This window comes from Filicampus tigris, chromosome 16, assembly GCF_054856515.1.
Source record: "Filicampus tigris isolate MCC_2025a chromosome 16, RoL_Ftig_1.0, whole genome shotgun sequence".
Lineage (NCBI taxonomy): Eukaryota > Metazoa > Chordata > Actinopteri > Syngnathiformes > Syngnathidae > Filicampus > Filicampus tigris.
In genome coordinates, this window is record NC_141232.1 from 7495706 (window position 1) to 7507127 (window position 11422).

At 42.1% G+C, this 11422-nt stretch overlaps 1 long non-coding RNA gene across 1 annotated transcript; it reads right to left on the minus strand.

Moving 5' to 3' along the window:
* Positions 1 to 1157: 1157 nt before the first annotated feature.
* LOC147134437 (uncharacterized) lies at positions 1158 to 11396 on the minus strand. Its single transcript, XR_015090138.1, has 3 exons — positions 11283 to 11396; positions 9620 to 9717; positions 1158 to 1422 (listed from the first exon to the last, which is right to left on the minus strand). It is a non-coding gene; the product is annotated as an uncharacterized LOC147134437 (long non-coding RNA).
* Positions 11397 to 11422: the final 26 nt, after the last annotated feature.

The window sequence follows — 11422 nt, forward strand, 5'->3', positions numbered from 1 at the left end:
ACTTAGCCTGATCCCACTCAGGAGTGTGCAACACTCAGGCCACTTGAGGCTCCTTTATTCCACCTGAAGGTGGGACTATAATCATAGATGAGTTGACATTGGAGCTTAGCTTAACGCCAAAGCGATTTATGACCACCAAAGCCTCTTGGGCGAGGCCCTCATGATTATTTTAACACGCGCTAGGGGAGCCGGGCGGCCGCCTCACAAACACGCCCGTGCGTTCACCAAGCACGCCGATGTGCAACAGAGCGGCAAATGCTCGCAAGCGCCGCTATCCCCGAGAAACTGCATGAATAAATAAAAACGCTGCCGATAATTAGATGTCAGCAGCTGAGAACAATTCCAGCAGCTCTCAAACAACATCCAATAAGATGATGATCATGTTCTGCGGGTTTACGTGACAACAATCTACTATGGAACTTCTAGTCTACAAACAAAACAAAAACAAACACTCTGAGCCTAAGATGTACTTCACATGACAACATGTAATATGCCATATTACACACAATGCACACAATGCAACATTATGCCACAAAAACGTTGAATCGTGCCATGAAAACACAATATTATGACACAAAAATGTGTCAAAATGTGATATAATGTATTTTTTATGTAATATTTTGGCACAACATTTTAGATTGTGCCATGAAATGTAAAGACATACTATTTTTTTTCTTGTATGAATAATTTTACAAATGACTACTGTTTTGTTTTTGTTTTTTTTGGTATGTATGTCTTGTACATACCTGGTATTTTCCATAATTACAGTATGGACTTGCTTGCTAAAGGGAACAGGCCCATACAGAAGGCGCGCACACACACACACACACACACTTCAAGTGTATTAATTAGTGTAAAATAGAAGACGGTTCTTTATGTTCCGATGACTGCGAACGGGACACGAAGGTCGCCGTGTTGTTCTTAATTATGATAAGGGCAAAAAGGGGACATGGAGTGTTTTGCACAAAAACACACACACACACACGCAATCCATGCTCTCGAGTACGTTTGCTTGTCAAGAAGGTTCACCGCTGACCTTTAGCGCGGGTTTAATAATGAACATCGCAGCCGCTCTGAAGTGGTGTCGAGAAAAACGGCGTTAAAGCCGCCGAGATGACAAAGAAGCACACTCGCGGGCCTTTTATTTTATTTTTTTTCTTGGAAAACTGTTCTTAATTCCCTCCTGTGTTTTTTGACAGGCGGTCCGGATGCACAAAGGGTTGGTTCCAGGCGTGCACACGGTTCCCTCCAGGAGCGAGTGGCCTTTCTCGGGCCCATTCAGCCGCCGCCTAATGGGATGTGTCGCGTCGAAAGGAGGAGGCGGGGAACAATGCTCGCTCAAACGCTATCCGCAGGTGAGGCCTTTCTTCTCATCTCAATTACTTTATATTCAGACGTCGCCGAAGCCTGACGGGTTATCCCCTGACACACACACACACACACACACACAGATTTCATGAATACACCTCAATTGTGATCACTTGTTCAAAGCGACAATATGGAGAAATTGCCATTTATTTCCTCATGTTTGTAGATGTTGCATTCTCTCAATACGTCAATACGATACAGAAAACAGATGTTTTTCAAAATATGTCCTTAGTAGTTTTTAGGGCTGAACAATGAATGGAATTCAAACTGACACATGCGTTACGGTAGCGCATAAGTGATAAAAAAAAAATAATAAAAAAAAATAAAAATCCAAGGGCCTAACATTAAATCTTGATGTCAAGTAGCGGGCCGCAAATGGCTCATGTAAACAAACACATATGTGTGTGTTCATATCATATATGGATATCATTGTGAAGTATTAAAACAAAGTACGTGAGAGTGTATTGCAGTGGAGAAATGGTAAATTCTCCACCTTGACAGGGAAGAAAAGGACATTCAGTCCTGTTCCTCCTCCTTGTTCTTTACTGCATGTTGCCAAAAGTGCAGCACAGTGCTGTCAGTATGTGCTACAGGGGGGAGCAGGGGGGGTGGTGTCAGTACTCCCTCCTTTCGCGCAGCACCTCCGCCGTGTTCCGCAAGCTGACCAAGAAGAGCGCGGCACACGCTCCCCGGCAGTTCGGACGACGTTGGGGACTGCCTTAGGCCACTGTAGAGTGAGTAATAAATACAAAGTGCTGCCCTTCTTCCATGATCTTATTGACAAAATCAAAACGCATCCAACTCTATTTAGAAAAAAACGCTTGAGGGCAAAAAAAATGGAGACTGATCCCTCTGAGGCTTTTATGAACATTTAAGGGGGCAGGAGTGGAGGCCCGTACACCACAAAGGACATTTGACATAGACGGGGCAAGACCAGATCACCAGGGCATCCTAAGGCCACCGCAAACTACTGTCGACCACACTGAGCAATTTTCACTCATCTTAGGCCACCTTAAAGCACATTAAATAACTTTAAATGACCACCTTGGAGACCACCACAAATCACTTTGAATGGCCTTAAACCACAATCGACTACCCGAGGCCACGTTAACCGTCTTAAAACGGAAGTCAACCCAAGCATATTTTTTTCAAGAATATGTTCCCAGCAGGCCCACTAGTTGAAACACGGCATTCTGATTAATTTTGCGTTTGTGGGATATAAGTTAAGTAGCAAAATGCACTCGTTTTTAGCCATCTCTAGGGGCGGCCATTTTGTCTTCTGTCGACTGAAAATGACATCACAACTGTTTATAACGACCAATCACAGCTGACCTGTTCTCTGAATCTGAGCCGTGATTGGTCGTTGTGAGGAGTTGTGATGTCATTTTCAGTCGACAGAAGACAAAATGGCCGCCCCCAGAGATGGCTAAATACGAGTGGATTAACACTTATTCCACAAACGCAATATTTATCAGAATGCCCTGTTTCAACCAGTGGGCTTGCATAAAACATATTCTTGAAAAAAATATGTTTGCGTCGACTTCCGCTTTAAGACCGTCTTAAACCACTTTTTAACCACCAAAACCACCAATTTAGACAACATCAAACGGCCACCTCAAGACATCTCGGAGACTACCACAAAGCAGTTAAGATCACCTTAGATGACTTTGGAGCATCTTAAACAACCTCAGTCTTAAACCAGCTTCATGTCTCTGACCATTGATAAGATCGGACCCACTTGTGATCTCATTATGCTAAAAATGAAAACCCCCAAACCCCCCTCAACACACAGAGACAGTTGAATACAAGATCATTGGAATCCACTGACTGTTATGTATTAATAAAGTGAGGATATCAACAGAGATGTGTTAATTGGCTTTGGCTGGCAGGAGACAAACCACCACATACCACCTTTAACAAATTTAAACCACCTTAAGCAATGCTTTGGCCTCCTTTGACTTGAAACACTTTAAAACGTACGCCTACTTTAAACAACTTTAAGTCACTATAGGCAAGCTATGGGCCCTTTATTGCAATACAGTACTAGAATTGCCTCACAGGCTATAATTTCCATCTCATCATGTTTTTTTGTTTTTTTTTGTGTGTGTATTTGTGAGGTTGATAAGTGACCCACGGTGACCACACATCACCATCGTTCTCATCGCTATGAAGCCGTTAGCCCTTTAAAAAGTCATCTCTCCTCCCATACAGGAAGCCTGCCGAGCTGCTGTTGCCAAGGCAACAAGGTAAGGCATAACGGCCATGTGCAGGTGGATGCACGGCAACTTACTATTTGTTTTGATATGCAGCACAACCCACTAATGGCCACCCCCTTGCGCCCTTCAGCTTGTATGAATAAGTCATGGTTAATGCTAGGCGCTAAACCTTTAGCTGATGCGATGATCCATTAATAGCGAGTGAAAGTGACTGCAATGAAATATTACAGAGAAGTGGCAATATTCATTAGTCAGCAGCCTCCTGTGCCCATACCGGGGATGAGAGAGGGAAGGAGCCATATTTTTTTAGCAGTGCTACTCAGGGGGACCACATACTTCCTAACTATAGTTGCATGCTATTTTAAATATGGACAAAACACATGCATATGTGCAAAATGCGGATATTTTATTTTTTTATAACACATTTCCCAGTGCATGTATAAAAGATCCACTATACAACGACAAAGGGCAATAGTGCATTAAAAAAAAAAAAAAAAAAAATTCAAGGATGGCACAAAACTGCCGAGCAGCAAACCAACATTAAGTGCAAGAACTCATTTTGTGCATTGTTTTGTATAATCAATTTGTATATTATTGAGGTGCTGTTTATCATGCATGGCATTGCAAATTTGCCCAAAAAAATGTTAAGCCTACTCAAGTTTTACTGTACCGCAGGTGCAAGCGCAACAAAGCCACGTCTGCCATCTAGTGGTGAATTGTGATCTTACAACTTCAAACTATACAGTGGAACCGTGCTATTTGCGGGGCATGGCGACCAGGCTGGTCCGCAAATCAAAAATCTGTGTATAATTATTTAATTGCAATCAAAATGCATTGAAAAATAAGAAAAAACATTGGCAAAACTCCAGTATACATTTTCGACCCCCCCAAAAACCCCAAATGAAGCAAAATGTTTTTTTCCAGTATTGAAAAAAAAATATTGGAAAAAGAAACGTGAATGGTGCCGAGCCTCGAGTATTTGGGGGTCCACTGTGACGGAAGAATGTTTATAATGCGCCCCGTGCCCCCTCACAAAAAAATAATTTAAAAATAATCATAAATAATCAAGGGGTCACTCAGAGTGTTGTCACTGCCTTTGGGAATCCTTAGGCTAAGTTAAACCACCCCAAACCACCTAAATATCTTAAGAGCAGCTTCGTCTCTCCTGCATATGACGGCCGTCGCATCGCTTTGACAGCCCAACTTTGGTGGGCGCGTGCGTGTTCTATAAAAAGAAGCGCGTGTTATTGCAAAGGACTTGATGTGTTTTGCGTGGGCCGCACGGGAGAACACAACAGGAATTATCTCCTGCACCGCGCTTCCAATTAAATATGCTCTGCTTGTTTGTTCTTTGTCTTGAGTGAAGATAGACATCGCGCACACACATGCGCGCAACACACACACACACACACACACACACACAGACAACTACGCTGAGCCACCATTTCAGTTTTACCGGAGCACCTCAGGGCTGCAAAGACGTTCGTGTTATTAAAAGAGAAGTCTCAAGACTGTCAAACGCGTGTACTCCACACACATATCCCCCCCCCCCCCCCCCCCCCCACACACACACACACATGCGCCCCACATTTATACACGTGTACGCGCACGCACGCACACGACGCCGCCTTCTTCACCCGTCTTTTAAGACTAGCTACCATCCGCGCAGATTACAGCATTTTAATTGCAGGGCCGGAAATGTGATTGAGGGGGCGCGATGCAGCCCTCTTCCTAGATGTGGTGGTGGTGGGGGGGTCGGCGGGTGGGGGGGGGCTATGTGTTTAGCCTCAGTGCAGGGAATGTAAACACAGCGCTAATTAGCGTTGTCTGCCAAAGTGGAGCTCCCGAGCCGGAGCTGTCTATTATACAAGTATTGTTAGCAATGTTAGAGGAAATACGCCACACGCCTGGAAACACATTTGCTGTATTCCAAACACACACACACAAGCAGAAAACATCCTCCGCGGGAAGACAACTTTATAATTCTCAGGTCCCAGAATAAATAAAAAAAGGCGAGTGAAAGGTCACCCGGATGCCTTCTAGGATGTTCTCACTACCTAAACACACGTACACACACCAGTGATTTAATAATCTAATAATGGGAGCTTTTAAAGCACCACATTGTGTGTAGCGCAGGACAAAAATTGCAAATATTTTATGGCGTATAGATTTTTTTTTTTCCTCAAGATAAAACTCATCTTAAAACAAACTCATCTTAATTGGTAGACTTTCTTCCCTGCGAACGTTCAAGCCCACCAGTGGACAACAACATTAAATATCAGTTAGCGGTGACGGCGCGGGTTCGAAACCCAGGTGTAGCTGGACAGCGCTGATACACCTGTACTGTATTTGCATCCACTCCCCGAAACATATTTTGAAAAGTCGTTTTATTGCTTCCGTATGACAATGGCTTGGGGTAAGGGTCAAGTCACAAATACAGATTATTGTCGATCAAAAATACTCACGGCAGAAGGAACCCATATCTGGAAATACCCAACACCAACATTTTTTTTTATTTACATTTTTTTTTTTTTTTACGTACTTACTGAACATGGTTGGGGTTAAAGCATACACGACTCTTTAAAATAACAAATAGGGAAAGCAACAGGAAAAAAATTCTCCGTTTCAGTCCTAATTAGGCTGCTTTTTTTTTTTTTTGGACAAAATGCTACTAAATCCTCAGGGGACGTTCCGTCCACTGGTTGCCATAGTGACACACCAAGCAGCCTACAGTTGGCGGAGGCTAAAGTTAAAAATAAAGTCAAAGTGGAAGAACCAATAATGAGCTCTGATTACTTGTTGTAGTGGATGAATGAATATAAGCATAGAATTCATGTAAAAAAAAAACAAACAAAAAATCAGAGTGAAACATCGGGGTCTCAGAGGCGTGTGTGCGTGTGGTCGTTTGGCTGTGTGGGTGAGTGTTGCGTGGGTGCGCACGTGTGATGCATATGCGCATTACAGACGGTGGCTTTTGTGGGGTTTTTTTGTCGCCTGTGCGCACCTCTGCACCCCGGCAGATGGGCTACAATTACAAGCCGCCATCTTGGAAGATAATATTAGACTATTTTAGAATGTTTGTAAACAAAAGGCGTGGTAGAAAAGAGAGTGACTATCAACCAGTGGTGTGCAAAGTCTCTCTGCGTGTACATGCAAGTCAAAAGCGGTGAATCTGAAATCGGATTGTTTTTTTTTGGTTTTGTTTTTTTAAACAGCTTTTGCCTACTGGTGTGTATATGGGCCGGCACTAATGGCATTGAAGGCCCTGGGCAGATCACGTTGGCATGGAAACGCATAGAAGCTGATGGGGGAAAAAAAATGTATTTTTGATACTTGTCTGGAATTTCGGCAGCTATGAAATAAAATCAGACCTGCCCAACAAGAGCCTGTGTGCTCCAAATAAGGCCTGGATTGAGTGACCACTAGTATGAAGAAGAAATAATTCATGACACAGTCTGCTTGTACTAATAGGGGCGTAGGAGGGACCCATCTTTAGAACGAGTGGGACGCCACTAGCAATCAACACCAATCACGGCTCAGATTCAGAAAACAGGTCAGCCGTGTTGGTCGTCGTGAGCAGTTGTGATGTCATTTTCAGTCGACAGAAGACAAAATGGCCGCCCCCAGAGATGGCTTAAAACGAGTGCATTTTGCTGCTTAATTTATATTCCACAAACGCAAAATTCACCAGAATGCCGTCTTTCAACTAGTGGGCACGTATTCTTGAAAAAAATATGTTTGGATTGACTTCCGCTTTCATATTAGGCCACCTGAAGCCACTTTAGCCCATTTTAGCCCACCGTAGTACACCTTAAACCGCCTTAGGCCACCTCAAAGAATTTCAAATCATTCTTCGGCCAATTTCAGTGCTTGATGAAAGTATCTTAGTCCATCTAAAGCAACTTCAGACCATTTCGATCTTATCATCGCCACAATGCAACATTTGAAGCGCCCTTGCAGCTTGTAACGTTGCCTCAAGAATATATTTCGCGCAATTGAGAAATCCTGACTTGGCTCCCGCCAAGGAGTGATAGCAAATCATTGCTGTCTGAGTTTTACACGGTGTCCTGTCTTTTACAGAATTGGGATTTGTGACAAGACGATAACAACCCCGCCCCCCGCCTCACCACCACCACCGCCCAGTCCCCTCCAAGTCACTCACCCGCCCGGGTGGATCCTTCCCTCCAGTATACTGTAGGTAGCAAGACTTTATTGGGAGCCGCACTGCGTCCAGGCAAACAGCCTCATTATAGGCCCATCTCTTCCTCAGCATCAGCGCCCACGTTGACTTCTCGCTATCCAACCCCCCCCCCCCACCCACAAACCACCTTATTAGTCCCAGTGGTCATGTCAAGGAGGCGATGGCCGACTGTCACTGCACATAAACTGAAGGGGGGGAAAAAAAATCCTTTCTCATATCACACTGTGGCCTGCCCGTCACATTACCTGCAAATGTTTGAGTAATTATGGACTTCTTGTGACAATGGTAAGAAATGTGTTGGAGAGCAAAAGTTTGATGATTATTTCTTTCAAGGAGCTGCGGGAGGCTTTTTCAGACATTTAGAGAAAATAGTTTTGTCGGTTCACTCGAAAATATGTGTATGTTTTATAGAACGGTGACTGTGGCTTATTTAAAAAGTTTTCCCATAGGAAATAAATGGAAATACTGTACTGTGATATGACACACACAAACACACACCCACACACACACACATAAAAATTTTGACAGCATGCTCAGTCAACCATTGTATGTATTATCACATCATTAACATGATCGCTCCTCTAGGGATTTACTCCTGATAATTACCAGTATGCGTTATAGGAATACACAAACTAGAGATAATTCACAATTTTTCATTTTCAAGTCACACATATGTGCATGCACACAATTTACTTGACATGTGACAATAGAAATAAAAGATTTTAATAGGAAAGAGAAAAAAATGAATCCCGCGGGATCAGGAGGTCAAACGCAGGCACACAGCGGACGGCCAATTAACAGCCTCGACTACCAGTGACATCACCGCCGCCTTTTGACAATGGCGATAACAACTGCGGCCGCGCTAACAAGAGGGCCTGATTGAGGACATGACGACGATGATGATGAGGAGGAGGAAGGTGTGTAAATGGCGGCGGCTCATCAGACGCAAAATGTTATATTAAGGAAAGAAAGCAATTACTGATTTAACTGACACAATAGACAATAAAACTCTTTTTAACGCCAATCTTTTGAAACAAGTGAAAAAAATACACACTAATACACACATATTGATTTTTGACATTAAAACTGATCTTTACAATGAGACTAAGAGTACTGTAAATGACTACAAAACTTTTCCCACCTCTCTTTAATATCAACAATAGTTCTAAATTCATTGAACATTAGTGTAGAATTTTAAGCTGCATTACCCCCAATTGACCAGTAGAGGGTAGCAATACAACGACGTACAGTACCACTCTGCTGCTGTTGTTTACACCCGAGTCAAAATATTAGGGACAGTTGTCAGCTTGTAGATCACAACTACAATCACACAAATATGCAAGAATACCTGTCAAAATATAGGCCAGGGATGGACATCAAGACCTATCATTTTTGTTGCACCAATTTTGCATGTTTTTCCCTAAAATTGTTTGGCTAATAAAAAAATGTGTTGTTGTTTAAAATTAATTTATCTCTTTAAGCAATTTATTTAAAATAAAAAAAAATACTAAATATTCATAAAACAAATACATTTAACATGTTTTAATGAAATAATTGGTTAATTTAGTTACTGTGAAATAAAAAAGTAAAAAAAAATGTATTTAAAATGGTTAGTTTATATTACTAAATAAATGGTTAATAATTACATTAAAATTAATACATGTATCTCTTTAAACAGTTTATTTAAATAAAAATAAACATTACATGACTGGCTCATTTATTGTGAATTATAAGTAAAATAATTTTTATAAATTCAGCATTAAAATAATATGCTGTTTAACTATTATAATAAATTCCATGTAATGCTAAAGTGTTGAGTGGTGAGAGAACATGCCTGCCAGTTCTGAGGTTGGTGGTTCGAAACTTGTGACGTTTGCATGTTATCCTTGTGCTTGCTCGGGTGTTGTCCAGGTACTCAGGCTTCCTCCCACACTGCAAAAAAAATGCTTTTGTTCATTGAAGACTCTAAATTGGCCTTTTATAGGAATGCTAGTGTGAATGCCTGTTTGTCTATATGTGCCCTGTGATTAGCTGGCGGCCTGTTCAGGACATACCTCACTTGTGACACTCTTAAAACTGATGGGTCAAAAGTTAACCCAAACTGGATGAAAGAGCTAACCCAGCGCTGGGTCGAAAAAGGGACCGAACCAATGCTGGGTTATTTATACCCAATGCACTGGATTGAGAATTTGACCCAGCATGTTGGGTCAAGATTTGATTCCAACAAGGGGTAAAAACGTTAAAAGTTAAGTATAAGTGCCAAAACCATCTGAGGAAATGACACGTGCCTTCTCCATGTGGCCCGATCTCCACTGGGACTGTGGTGGGCCGTGCCGCCGCGTCGTCTGTGTGTGCTGGGGGTCATTTCAAGACAGGGGAGCACATTGAGATCCCTGATAACGCAGCGGGATTAAAAGCTCAAAGGGGTTAGAACACGCCGATAGCATGCCAGTGTTTCGTTTACCCGGCTATTAATACCACAGAGCGGAGGAAGAGCAGCAGCCAGGCAAAAGAAGCGGCTCTCGTTGATTCGTTAACACCCATTGTTCCGAAATATTGTGCCGTGGGTGGCGGTAGGACACTTTCACGCTACGGTATGTCGCTATCCAAATAAAGCGTAGGCGCAATATTTGTTTCTGTTCCATTATCACGGCTGCATCTTAAAATAAAAATTTTTAATGGGTTAAATCAGCTCAAAGTGACAAAAGCTCACTCGGGCTCAGTTGAGTGCAATCGGCTCTGTTTATTCTTTTGGTCCTTTCTGTTTGCGGTCAAAACTAAAAATAGCACTTCACAAGTTATGAGAGGTGATTTTTGGAACTATACAATGCAATCCGTACAAGTTTTTGCTTTAAAGCTGAATCTGAATAGATATGCGATCCTAGGGAATTCATTCATTGAGAGGTTGAAATGTAGAATGTGGGCGTGGAATGATTTGAATCAGTTGAGAAATGTGGAATGCAAGAAAGACTAACATAGCGGTGTCTTGAGATAGTTTTGAGAGAGTTTAATTTGTGCCATGATAACACTCCTAACTCAAAACACTCATATCTCAAATCACCGTTTCTTAGTGAAATGAATTGCCCCCCCCCCCCAAAAAAAAAACATAAATTCTTATCATTTGTATTTTTAGGAGCAAAAAATAACACTCCATAATATTGTGCTTCATAAAAGCATACAGTAATGACAATTCATTGTTGTCACTGCATCGATTCAATTGAACGATTCTTTTTCTGGTCACTGAGCCTTCTCAACTCCTCTAAACTCATCAATGCTACACTAATATTTGTCGGATTAGTTCTGTGCAGAGCATAAAGAAAAGACTATAAGTAGTTATATTTTCCATCTACACTATGTTCATCATAGATGCTATTTAGCGTTTCAGTGGTGCGTGAGTCTTGAAACTAAACTCATAAATGATAAACGTTCTTTCTTGTTACTTTACTAAATGTAGGGTTAATTTAAATATCTTAATTATTGACACAATTTACACTCACGTGCGGAACCAGCCATGCGCTCGCGTTCATCAGCGAATGTAGACCGCAATGAATCACTCCGCCTCAACGGGTCGTCGTTTGGTCGAGGTGTCCTTCCGCCTCCCACGCGATGATCTTCCGGTCAAATATACGTCTTCTAA